General features: G+C 42.1%; 1 long non-coding RNA gene and 2 other non-coding genes across 3 annotated transcripts in view; 1 reads left to right on the top strand and 2 right to left on the bottom strand.

The window, feature by feature from the left end:
• Positions 1–3,776: 3,776 nt before the first annotated feature.
• LOC125417679 (uncharacterized) lies at positions 3,777–11,474 on the bottom strand. The gene is made up of 5 exons (XR_007237216.2): positions 11,336–11,474; positions 10,614–10,837; positions 9,482–9,616; positions 4,714–4,849; positions 3,777–3,993 (listed from the first exon to the last, which is right to left on the bottom strand). It is a non-coding gene; the product is annotated as an uncharacterized LOC125417679 (long non-coding RNA).
• A 299-nt stretch (positions 11,475–11,773) lies between these two features.
• Trnal-caa (transfer RNA leucine (anticodon CAA)) lies at positions 11,774–11,878 on the top strand. The gene is made up of 2 exons: positions 11,774–11,811; positions 11,833–11,878. It is a non-coding gene; the product is annotated as a tRNA-Leu (tRNA).
• A 365-nt stretch (positions 11,879–12,243) lies between these two features.
• The window catches only part of Trnaq-cug (transfer RNA glutamine (anticodon CUG)), a 72-nt gene continuing 62 nt past the window's right edge, over positions 12,244–12,253 (bottom strand). Inside the window, exon 1 of the tRNA in view lies at positions 12,244–12,253. This exon is cut by the window's right edge and continues 62 nt beyond it. This is a non-coding gene — a tRNA (tRNA-Gln).

Here is a 12,253-nt window from a genome sequence, read left to right as displayed (position 1 = left end):
GGACACCCCTAGACAAATGTCAGCCAATTAGGGGTCCTGAACCTCAGAAACCCCTTACCCCCACCTTTACTACTATAAAAAACGCAACTCTAACTGAGCTCGGGGCTCTCCATTTATTCCAATACGTTGGACATGCAGAGAGATCGAGTTTGCAAACTTGCATAAAATAAAGGCTCTTTGCTTTTACATGCGGGACTCAGTCTCCTTGGTTTTTGGGGGACTTTGCAGATCTGGGCATAACAATGCTCACCCATCAGTTTAAGTAAAATACCGAGTGCATTGGATGGCATTGAGTAGAACCTAATACTTGCTTGTTTTTGCTCTATTGAGAATCCCACGATGACCCAGGTCTTGTAGCCCCAGAATATCCATTCTCTTGTCACAGAATAGTTTTGCAGTTCTGCACGCTGTCACCTCTAACGGGGCATTTCCTGCTTTCCTTTAGAACCGTCTCAGTGTTGCCCTTGTATTTGAGCAACAGGGGCTTCTGAGTCCAGAGCATTACTTTAGAGGATTTTACTCAGATCTTCACCATAGGACAAGAAATTCAAGGTACTAACAGGTCTTGCCAAACCAAGCCTCCTTTCTCCAACCTGCCCTTTTGAGACTCCAGGCCCAAATATCAAGAGCACTCCCAGTAAAAGGTCCAATATTTGGCCTAGGTCACACCAGTGTCCTAGGAATTGAAAATTCCACTCTTTTTCTCCAGAAGAAAGAAACAAGTTTTGCAAGCCAGTGTGTAAATAGGATATGCAGATGGCAGATGTGTGTCCTTAGGTCCTCTGTGCAGGCCTTGTCATTCAGGGCTAATGTGGCCTCTGCTTTCTTAACCTCTGGAGGCAGATGGCCTGGAGAGGGAGGCAGGTCAACAGGTGTGTTGGGTAAGGTGGGGGAGGGGAAAGGAAGCTTTCTCTTCTGTGATCCCTACTGGCCCCCTCCTTTCCCAAAGGCTGACTGTTTTCTGTTTATCCACGAAATTTAGTAGACTTGTCATTTGCTTTATTGCTTAATCTGTCTACTCATTTCCACGTTCCCAGTGTTGGAGATCAAACTCAGGGCCTTGTGCAATTCCATCCACTCCATTTGAATTTTCGTTCATCCTCCTTGACCTTGTTGCAGTACTCTATCAGTTTGCAGATGAGTTTGAGATGAACTGATAGTCAGATGAATGAAACTGCTGCCATTAATTCTGTTCCCAATCTTTTTTTCCCAACTCTTTTCATACCACTTTCAGGAAGAGTCAGCCTTAAAACGTCTCCATGTTTTTTTTTTCATTTTGTCAAATTCTTAAGGACTTTTTGAGTTAAGTTTTTGCCCTCCCTTGTCCATTATGGCCTTTTCATAATACATGTCGCTGTACTTTCCTCGTGTTAGGTACCCAGTACTCTCTGTGTGTGTTGCTAAATCTAGATTCTGCATGTGAGAGAAGCTGTGATGTGACGTTAAAGGTTTTTTTTAACTGAACCATTTTTTTATTTGTTCATTTCTCACATTCGAAGTACTCTTTGAAGACATCCTCAGCCAGAGATCGTTTGCCGTCATCTTTAACTCCTACACAATAGCTGCCAGTCACTTTACTGGGTTTCTTGCCCCAGTTTCTCGTCATCAACCTTAATCAGATTTATCTGGCACTCAGTGGAAAGGGCTTTGCTGTCTTAACCTTGTCACAGTGGTAGCGCTGGGCTCCCAAGGCCATAGCTTGGGGGGATTCTGTTCCCTCAGACAACGGCTCTGTTGCTGCCTAAAGGTAGAATTAACTAAGTTTCAATGTTCTAATAAAACTGAAGATTCAAAGGCTAGGTGAAAAACCTGTGAGCTCAAAGAGTTAGAGTAGCAACTGACTTTCTTTCTTAGCTGGCTTCCCGAAGCCTTTCTCCTTCCACAGGGCCCCAGCTGAGAAATCCATGCTACTCTCCTGCCTGCTACTTCCTGTCCGCTAGCTGCCAACCCCACCTCTCTGAACCCAGGTTAATTTTATCTAATTAATGCAAATGCAACATATCTTTACACAGTTAACAAATGTGAACAATGTAACACATTTTTGCCTAGTTAAACAAATATCCCATGACAAGGCTTCCACCAACTTGGCATACGCAGGCTCTTCGCAATTAGATGCAACAGCACAAAGATGGATTTGGCATATCCGATCCAAAAAATCCAAAGTGGTCTACAGCTTTGGCCACTTTGGGAATTTCATGCACCAGGTCATCGTGAATGAGGACAGCCTTCAGCATCCTTGTAAAGCAGTGTTAAGGACCAGTACACACTAAGCAGCAATGCCTTGCTCTGGCCTTCAGCTGGCGGCATGGGAAAAGTGTGTTCGTTCTCTTCCCCCCTCTCTCTTCTCTCTCCACCTCCTCTCTTCTGTTGTAGGGTATTTTGATCACACTCTGACACTCCTGAGACTTGTCAATAAAGTTAAATCTTGAATCAGGGCAGAGCCAGCAACTAGCTGACTGGAATTGGCCATAGAAAAGTCAACAATTCAGATAGAGAAGAAGAACAGAAAGGAAAGGGCAGGTTTGGTGCTTTCCTTTTTGGTTCTGAGACAAGGAAAGAGACATGTCTCTTTGCAGCGTCTCTGGCCAAAAAGCTAGGTCAGCTGTTTGCTACCCAACCTCTCTGATCTAGCAGGTTTTTGCCCCAGCAAAACCTTATTTTGAGTCCCGCCGAGTCTTATTGATAAATAGAATGATAGAGACTTAATTTAAAACTATATATTGTGGCCATGGTAGAGCAACCTTGGGACCTGCCAGGATGCAGCCTGGGTGGCCGATGGAGTCACTGACTGAGGGGCCATAGGGTGGCAGATGATAATGAAAATATCAGTAGATTCATGTGCAGCTGCTGAACTGACAGAAAACATCACTCTTCCTCTTCCCTCCTCTTCTCTCCCTTTCTCCCCACCTCCTCCTCTCCCTCCCTTTCCCCTCTCCTCTTCATTCTCTCCCTGTCTCCTATCTCCTCTCCTCCTCCTCCTTTCCCTTCCATTTTCCTCTACTGATCTTGTGGATGTTTTTGAGATATGGTCTCTCTACATAGCTATCCTGGAACTCACAGAGGTCTGCCTGATTCTGCCTCCTGAGTACAGGGATTAAAGGTACTTTCTCATGTCTGTTCTTTTTTATTTTTTTGCTTCCAAGACATTGCCCAAACCTTTTCAAACACAAGACAAAGATATTAAAACACAGCCAGGTATGGTGGCACATACCTTTAATTCCAGTACTCAGGAGGCAAAGGCAGGTGGATCTCTGGGTTCAGGTTCCAGGACAGACAGGACTATACATCTATATTCTTTCTCAAAAACAAAGCAAGCAAAATGATATTAAACTACCATTTATTATGTATTTTTTTGTTGTTGTTGTTGAGAGTCTTCCTATTTAACCCAAGATGGCCTAGAACTTGATAATCATCCTTCCTTAGTATCTTGGGTGCCAAGATTACAGGTGTGTACCAGCACTTATAATTACTGCGCCTTTTTAAAAAAAATAAAATGTTTTGTTGTAAAATAAATTCCTATTTGTTGACTTTATTCTACCTATTCTAAGGAGACCAATGACTTCTAAAGTCTGCCAGGCTTTAACATCTCAGAGGCATTTGGTACTGGTGACTCCCGCTTATCAGATCATTCATGCAGGCTGAGTGGAACCCAAGAGGCACAGAGTTCTGTTTTCTCTCCTTTTCTCATATGCCCTTTACCAACAAAATTTTCAGAATTAGTGTGTGTCTTAGTTAAGATTTCTATTGTTATTAAGACACACCATGACCACAGCAACTCATATAAAGGAAAACATTTATTTGGGACTGGGTTACAGTTGAGAAGTATAGTCCATTATCATCTTGATGGGAAGTATGGTAGTATGGTGCTGGAGTGGTACCTGGGAGTTCTACATCCAGATCAGCAGGCAGTGGTCCTTGCTTGAGCTTCTGCGACCTCAAAGCCCACCTCCAATGACACACCTTGTAACGGGTCTGTCTTTGAACTACCAACTCCTGAATAACAACACAAAGACTTTTTATTAATTGTGAAAGCCTGGTCTTAGCTTAGGCTTGTTCCCAACTAGCTCTTAAAACACAAACTAACCCATTTATGTTGGTCTATGTTTTGCCACATGGCTTGTTCCCTCTCCTCAGTACCGTATGTCCAACTTCCTCTGCATCTGGCTGGCAAATCTCCTGTCTCAGATTCTTTCCCAGAGTTCCTGTTTATCCTCTCCTGCCTCGCTGCTGGCCATTCAGCTCTTTATTAAACCAGTCAGAAGGTGCCTTAGGCAGGTGAGGTTAAACAGAGACACATCTTCACAAGTGTACACAAAGATTATCCCAGCATCTCCCCTTTTGTCCAATAAAGGGCTCCTTCTCTAACATCAATAAACTATATACAATATGAACAATTATCAGGTAAGAATTACATTCATAATGTCCAGTCCATTTGTATTTGGCAATTTTGTAGAAAGTACTCTATTATCTATCCTTTCTCAGTGAGACCAAAGTGTTGTGCCTAAATCACTTTCTATCATAACTTGTGCTACCAACCTAAAAATACCTTTTAGACCTCAAAACATTTTTCTTGATAAGCAACTTAAGCTTTTATGTCTCTCAACCTTTATAAACTTTACATCTCTTCTGAATTTGGTAACAAGGAAACTGTAAAACTATAACTATCTGGTAATCTTCAACCCCGTCAGAGACCTGAGAAGGAGAAAATTTTACCTGAGTAAACAGGAAGTGCAGAGGAAGCAACTTCCAAAACTACAGAAATGACAGAGACAGGTAGCTTCCTGAACAGCCACCCAAATTTCTTCTGTAATGTTGGAGCATCCATCTTCAGCCTACAGGCCTAGAATATCTGTGAAGCAGGAATTTTGAAGGACTGTTTTACCTTGTCTGGCAAAGTCCAGCAGTTGCCTCCTTTTGTGCCCTGTCTGTCCAATTTGGACAGCATATTGTCAGCCAAGGTAAAGGAAGTTTCTTGCCCAGTATCTAGCTTTGCCGCCTTTGAAGCAAACTCCATATGGAGGTTATTCATTGCCCATCATCTTTAAGTATATTGGTGCTGCCAGGAGCAGACATGTCTCACTGTCATGAAAAGCCTTATATTATTAATACATCTTAAATGCCATATTCTGTAGATCTCCGAAGGGTTTTGAAGACCACCTATCTATCTAGAATATATCTCTGTTTAACCTTAAAGTTATGCCTAACATGACTACAAGTTTGAGTGTTATAGGTGACTAGCTACTACTAGTCTGCTATTTTTTAATTCTCCTAAATGGTTTATAATAGGAGATTTCAAGGTCTAGAACTTTACATTACATTTTTAAATGTACCTGCATAGGTACAATACTTTAAACAAGAGTAGAAATATATATTTATGCAGTATGTTGTAACAAAAATAACCTCAAATTTGTATCAATATACAAAAATCCATACCAATGTAAAATATTTGAAACTAATAGTTGCTTTTCAGTTTAAAAGTAGATTCGATAATCTACCCTTTTATACTATCATTCCTAATGCTTCTAACAAAGCCACACATACCCCAAGGTCACACTTCCTAATAGTGTCACTCTCTATGAATCTATGGGCATCATTTCCATTCAGATCACCACAGTGTGGGAAATAATAGGAAAAACAAGCTGCTGCACTTCTAAAAATATTATAACAGATTGATTTATCAGAAACAGGAAACTGAAAAGTAGTCCAAAAATATCATTAAAAATTTTGTATTTAGTATAAGAGCCTGGTGGTGGTGGCATGCCTTTGATCTCACAAGGGAGGCAGAAGCAGAAGGATCTATGTGAGTTCGAGGCCAGCCTGGTCCACACAGCAAGTTTCAGGACAGTCAAAGCTATACAGAGAAACCCTGCCTTGAAAAACAAACAACCCATCCGCCCCCCCCAAACAAAACCCAACCAACCAAAAAAACCAAAAAAACAAAAAACCAGCAAATGCTGTCAAGGTATTGAGAAGGTGTCATTCTACACTGTTGTTTGGAATGTTAATGAATACAGAAAATCCGTAGAGACCCCAACCTCCAAATTAAAAGTTGATCTATAATGCTATGAGCTCCTGAATATAATCACAGAGTGGAGGTACTTGCATATCTATACTTACTGATGCACTGTGCATAATATTCAAGGTACTAAATCAATCTAGATGTCCATCAACAGATGATTCGATAAAAAGAAATGTGATACATATGTACAACAGAATTTGGTTTAGCCATTAAGAAGAATGAAATTAATTTAAAGGTTATAATGCTAAACCAGACTCAAAAAGATGTATCACATGTTTTCTCTTGTAAATGGAGACCAGGTTTAAAAAGAAAATGAGGCATCTGGGGGATGGTGGGTAAAGGCACTTGCCATGAAAATCTGGCAGCCTGCGAGTAGTGTTTTGAGTGAGAATGTCCCCCTTAGGCTCCTGTGTTTGAAGACTTGGTCCACAGTTGGGGAGCTGTTTGGGGAGGTTGAGGCCCTTGCTGAAGGAGTTGTATCGCGAGGGCTGGCTTTGAGAGTTTTCAAGATATTTGCAGTTGCTCCCTGTGCTGCTCAAGATGTGAGTGGTAACTTCTGTCTCAGTCTGCTTCCGGCCATGTGGTCCGCATAGCCGAGGACGCTGAAGCTCTGCAGTCATCAAACCTGAACGAACTCTTCTGTAAGTTGCCCGGGTCATGGTGTTTATCAGAGCAGCAGAGAAGAAACCAGTACAGAATGTTTGATCTCTGGAACTCACGTGAAAATAGCAGCTGGGACGCAGAGCAAATTTCTGGGTTTGAGACTAGCCTGATATGCACAGTGAGTTAGGACAGCCAGAGCTAAAATGAGACTTTCTCAACAGATAGAGAGAGAGAAAGAGAGAGACAGAGAGAGAGAGAGAGAGAGAGAGAGAGAGAGAGAGAGAGAGACAGAGACAGAGAGACAGAGAGAGAGACAGAGAGAGAGAGAGAGGAAGAAAATAGAAAAAGAATAGTACCAATGGGAGTGAGAAAGGACTGACATAAAAGGGTAATGGGACGAACATGATCATATTTGATATACATGCATACACATTTGAAAATACCATTATAAAAAAGAAAATGCCATTATAAAACTTATTGTTCTGTGCAATGAGTATATGCTAATTTAAATAATACATTAAAAATATAATATGAGACTTGAAAATAGAAGACTGGAAAGAGAAAGGAGAACAACAGGAGGGGTGAGGTAATAGAGGGCAGTAGGGAAGGTGGGTATGATCAAGTGGGTTTTACACTTGTGTGAACGTGTTCTAATCTGTTATTTTGTACAATTGACGTACATTAAGAATAAAAAAAGTTTGTGTGTTCATAAAATTACTTCTTGGAAGTGATAGAAGCAATGACTCCAGAGGGTGGATATGTAGCCAAATGATGGAATACTTGACAAGTATACTCAGTGCCTTGGGTTTGATCCTAGTACCAAAGAAAGCAAAAATTCATCTGTATACATACCCATAGAGACACACATATGCACATATCAAATCAGGCCTGTAATCCTAGTTACTTGAGAGGCTGAGGCAGGAAGATCAAAAGTTTGAGACCAACCTGGGCAGCAGAATGAGTTTAAGGTCAGTCTGGACAACTTGGTAAGACCCTAGAAGGAAAGGAAGAAGAAGGGGAGGGAGGAGGATGGAGAGAGATGGAGACTGAACACATGCTGAGGCTACAGCTTAGTGATAGAGCATGTGCTTAGCTTGCGAAAGAGCCTACTCCAAATCTCCAGCACTATGGCTAAGTGTGTGTGTGGATGCACTCACACACATCTGTGCATGTGTGTGTGTATATATGAGAGCATGGAGAGTGAGTGGACTTGATTTGGGTACCATTTTCTCCCCCTTTAAAGATTTGTTTATTTTCTGTGTGTGGCTATTCTGCCAACATGTGTGAATGTTCACATGAATCCTCTGGAACTGGAATTACAGATTTTTGTGAGTCATGTAGGTACTGGGAATCAAACCTGGGTCCTCTGGAAGAGCAGGTAGTGCTCCTAACCATTTATCTCTCCATTCTCTTCATAATACTTTTGAAATATTAAAATTATACACAGAACATTCGTCAGTAGTTTCCAGGATTGAGGCAGAGAGTGGAAAGCAATACCTGTAGCTTTGCAAGGGTGGTGTGGGGATTTGAAAGAAAATAGTCTCCAAAGGGAGTAGCAGTATTAGGAGGCATGGCCTTGTTGGAGGAAGTGTGTCGCTGTGGGGCAGGCTTTGAGGTCTCTTTTGTTCAAGCTTTGCTAAGTGTGACACTCAGACCACTTCCTGTTGCCTGCAAGACATAGGACTTTTCAGGTATTTCTCCAGCACCATGTCTGCCCACACTCTGCCGTGTCCCACCATGGTGATAATGAATTGAACCTCTGCCCTGTAAGTGAGCCACCCCAATTAAATATTTTCTTTAATAAGAGTTGCTTTGACTACAGTGTCTCTTTTTAGTTAGAAACCTTACCTAAAACAGGTAGTGTGGAATTCTCTGGGCTGGCACAGTTTTGCATCTAGAATGAAGATCGTTCACATGATGTCTAGGTGTGAACTCAAAATAACAGAGCCAACTTGAAATGGTACGAGTCTTTAAACCATTAAAGCCAATCTCTAGTGACATACCTTCTCCAACAAGGTCACACCTCTTTCCCCCAAACAGTACCACCAACAAAAGACCAAGTGTTCAGATGTCTATGGGGGAACATCTCACTTAAACCACTACACAGATTAAACAAAAATAAAAAAAGATGTATCATTGAGAGGAAGTAAAGTACTTGATCTTTCGAAGTTTCTGTCTCTCTTCTCAGAACCACAGGCTCACATCTACTTCACATGTGATCCACCACTGTGTTGTACAATTAGCTTTTGTATGAGTTTTGTGACATTATTTCAAGGCCATATGTTTGAGGCAAGATGTCAATTTAATTTTCCCACTTAGAAATATTATTTCTGAGACCTCATTATTAAAAAATGTAAAGATTTATTTTCCTTTTTATTTTTATTTATATCTATTTGTGTGTCTGTGTGTGGGTGTGTGCACATGAGTATATGTACCCTTGGAAGTCAGAAGAAGGTGTGGGATACCCTGAAGCTAGAATTACAGAATTACCGGCAGTATGAGCCACCCAACATGGGTGCTGGGAACTGAATTTGTGGTGCCTAGAAGAGAAGTAAGTATTCTGAACTGCTGATCCATCCCTCTCTATCTAACAACAATTAAAGAAAAGGAGGCCATGAAATGAAAGAGAGCAAGGAGAGAGGAGCACATGGCAGAAAAGGAAAGGCAGATGGTGCAGTTATCATCACAAAAAATAAAACTTATAAAAATATGTGCATATATCAGCATTTGTGTGTGTGTGTGGGGGGGGGGTCAGTGACAAATCACAAGATTCCGTGTCCTCCTGCCTTGTGAATCTCAGTCAGGTTGGGTAGCAATGCTTTTTGACCTGCCGAGTCGTCCTGGAGGCCGCTAGCTTACCTGTGGATACTTGTCCCTATGATTGGAGATATCACAGACTGAGTATGAACTCTCAGGCAAAATTTCTAACTGGAAAGAAAAGGAATCAAAGAACAGGATCAACCCAGCTTTCCAGAAACTCAGTTTCCTGCAAACCTGGAAAAGTGAAGGCATTTATTGAGTTGTTGAGGGGTAAAGTTTATTAGTCATGAGAATGTTTTTTCCTCTCCCACCCCCCCCACTCCGGGAAATTTCTTATGATTTAAAGAGATTTTCCCATTTAAGATGCAGATTAATGGGCTGGTTGTTCCCAGATGCATCCCAATATTACCCTGTATGTGGTGGATTCTTGTCTTGTGGTAAGAGGAGACAAAATGACAGGTACTAGGGAAGGGGAACTCATTGGGTGACAGGTTCCTGGGATTAAAGGTGTGAGAATCTGTTGTCTCCTGTTCCATGTGTGTTATCCTGTTGTGGTACCCTCTCTTCTGTCATAGACTGGCTTCTCTCTTCGCTGGAAACTCAGCAAGCCTTGGAAGATCTCGTTTTTACTTCTTTGTTGTGGGAACGTCACTATTATGGGATTTCACATGCTTTTATTAATTTAAGTCATGTTCGCTAGAACAATTCTCCAGAAACTTCCTGAGAGAGAGGACGTGGGACAAAAAATGTTTGGAGTCATGTAAATGTCCCCCTCGTTTAGGGTTGGTGAGGAGTCTCGGTGGTGAAGGTGCTTGCTCCCAGGCCCGAGTTTGACGCCGGGGTCTCACAGGGCAGGACGGGGAGGGGGGGGTGCAAGGAGGGGGGCACTGACTCTGCAAGATGTCCTTTGACCTCCACATGCACACCACACCATCTGCCCCTCCTGGATAAACAAAGGTAATGAAAATGTCTATGTGCGTGTTGTCAGTTGTCTGGCTAGATGTAGACATCTAGATGTGTCTGTGACTCACCGTGTCTGCTTCAGAGGATGATGTCACGAGTTCAAGGAGTGACTGAGTAACTGAGCTCTAAGCTTGACTGCGCAACGTAGTGAGCAAAACAAGGAGTAAAGAGGTAACAAGGAACTGCCTCCCAGGCAAGTCCTAAGGCCCAGGCTCCACCTCCAGGACTCCATTAGACTATCCACGTCGGATAGACAGAACAAGCTTACCTTGTCGTGGGGCATTTGATGGGCCGTCCCATCAGGAGATCTGAAGTCTTCGTTCTGCTGAACTCTCTGTCTCCTTCCTGTCATTTCCACCTTTTCTTTCCCAGTATGCCCCAGGGTGTGAGAGCATGTCTTCTACCATACTTTATAAAAGGGTTTTGTTTATCATCTCCGATTTTCTATTCCCCACACATTTTCTAGGAGATTTCTTCAACTTTGTTTCGTAACTTCAAAAAAAAAAAAAAATTCTGTCACTAAAACATTGAAGAATTTTTTCTCTTCTTTTACCTGCGGAAGGAGTTTATTGTAATAAAATAAAAACAAAATTTCAAGTTTCTGTGTTGTATTTGTCTCCCCCCCCCAAGCACCTTAGGTCCTCTCAGACCTCCTATTATATTTATTTTTTTCTTTATTGTAGAAATATTTTACTAGTACCTGATTTTCCTTGGTTGTTATTCATGCTTAAGATTAGAAACTAAAACTGATCCTGAATGCTGTGTAGCCTATAGATTCTTCGAGATTAAAACAAGACCCAGCTATTTGTTTGGAATAACTCAAATGTCAGTGTCTGTTGTTACTATGGTACCATTTTCCAGAGATGGGACAGTTTCGCCTTTTCCTGAAGAAGCACCAGGTCTGCAAGGCTGCGGAGCACACGATCTGGGATTTGTGCTCTGTACCGACATTTCCGTCTCACTCTGACTTTTCCCTTCCAAAGTTCCTACCCTTTAATTCCTGATCTTCCGTCTTCCTCTTAGATCTGCCGCCAGTTTTCACATACACTGCAGCCAGTGTTTCTAAACTGTCTGTCCATCAACCGGGCGCTAGAGGACACCTTCTGGGAATAGAGCCTGAGTTGTGAGTTCCGGCGTGACGCGGAGGAATGGTTCTGAGCCAGACCTGAGCTTGCAGGATCTCTGAGATTTCTAACTCCGCTGCCCTCTAGAAGGGCGGGGCACCCAAGGGCCGATAACGCTGAATTGCAGATGGGATTGGAAGCAAAAAAAAAACCTCGAGAGTATTTTTTTTTTGTCTAAGTTCCTGATTAGACAGAGAAAAAGAGTTTAGTTTGCCTTATAGAAATTTGTATTTCTACGTCTGCAAACAAGTGCATACACATTCGTTATCATTGAAAGATTCATTAATTGAAAGTTTGTCGCGGTGTCAGGGTGGCCGAGTGGTCTAAGGCGCCAGACTCAAGCTCAGCTTCCCTGGTTGGGGGTTCTGGTCTCCGCATGGAGGCGTGGGTTCGAATCCCACTCCTGACACAGTGTCTTTTACTCCTGACACAGTGTCTTTTACAGACTCTTCGTCTTCTCTCCTTTTCATTTTCTGTCTTAGTCGGCTCGGGACCTTCATTATATCTGTCCTATTAATCACTATGCGCGCTGAGTCCTGTGCTCGTCCCCTACAGGTACCTTAGCCACCAGCGGGAAAACATCTCCGTTTAGGAAACGTGCACAAACTCCATAATGACACAATTGACAGTTGAGTATGGAGTCGACAGGGTCAAATATACTTTCTTCACTGCCAGGGCTATATAGAACCAAAAGATGGAATACAAAAGGTTCATTGCATGGGATAAATGCAGAATTCAGTGAAACTATGTTCAAACAAAAAATTACAAGAAGTAAGGTTCCACC

Source organism: Myodes glareolus, chromosome 14, assembly GCF_982192425.1.
Source record: "Myodes glareolus chromosome 14, mMyoGla1.1, whole genome shotgun sequence".
Lineage (NCBI taxonomy): Eukaryota > Metazoa > Chordata > Mammalia > Rodentia > Cricetidae > Myodes > Myodes glareolus.
Note: the sequence above shows the minus strand (reverse complement) of the source record. Positions and strands in the feature narration are given on the sequence as shown.